At 59.2% G+C, this 789-nt stretch overlaps 1 protein-coding gene across 1 annotated transcript in view; it reads right to left on the bottom strand.

The window, feature by feature from the left end:
* VOLCADRAFT_93997 (uncharacterized protein) overlaps positions 1–789 on the bottom strand; it is a gene marked incomplete at both ends in the record, with an annotated part of 24335 nt that overhangs the window by 13497 nt on the left and 10049 nt on the right. The window lies entirely within an intron of this gene.

The raw sequence follows: 789 nt of genomic DNA, 5'->3' as shown, positions 1-789 counted from the left end.
AAAACGTGCGGGCGCCGGGCGACGAAGCCAGCGAGCCGCAACGGAAACGTAAAAAAAGATACTATGACGCGCCGGCGCCGGGGTCGAACCGGCGACCGCGGCTCCCACTAGACATCGGAGCTAGCGTGCCCGACGAAGCGGCGCACGGCCTTGCACCGGGGCGCCTTCCGCGGCGGCAGGTGTGGTGCGGTGCGGCGCGGGGCCGAACCGAACGAAGGAAGAAGACGAAAAAAGCGGCGACGGCGGGGCGCGAACCGGCGACCGCGGCTCCCACGCGGCGACGGAGCTAGCCTAAAAGGCGCGGCTCCGAAACCGCGGACAAAAAGGCGAAAAACGGCAACTTACCAAACGTCAACCCGGATGGACGGACGGACACGCGGACGCCCCCCGCAGCCTAAGGTCTCCGTCCCGACGACGGAACTAGAGCGCGCTGTTCGCGCGAGTGGGCCGTAGCTCCGTAGCATAGTGTAGCACAGTGTACCATAGCGTAGCATAGCGTAGCATAGCGTAGCATGCCGTAGCATAGCATAGCGTAGCATAGCGTAGCATAGCATAGCGTAGCATAGCGTAGCATAGCGTAGCATAGCGTAGCAGAGCGTAGCATAGCGTAGCATAGCATAGCTATGATCGCATATGCTTGCATATCGCATAGCGTAGCATAGCATATCGCATAGCGTAGCATATCGCATAGCGTAGCATAGCATAGCGTAGCATAGCATAGCTATGATCGCATATGCTTGCATATCGCATATGCTTGCAGATCGCATATGCTGCACATCGAATGTGTGA

This window comes from Volvox carteri (assembly GCF_000143455.1).
Source record: "Volvox carteri f. nagariensis unplaced genomic scaffold VOLCAscaffold_35, whole genome shotgun sequence".
Classification (NCBI taxonomy): domain Eukaryota; kingdom Viridiplantae; phylum Chlorophyta; class Chlorophyceae; order Chlamydomonadales; family Volvocaceae; genus Volvox; species Volvox carteri.
This window is presented reverse-complemented; position numbering and strand designations above follow the sequence as displayed.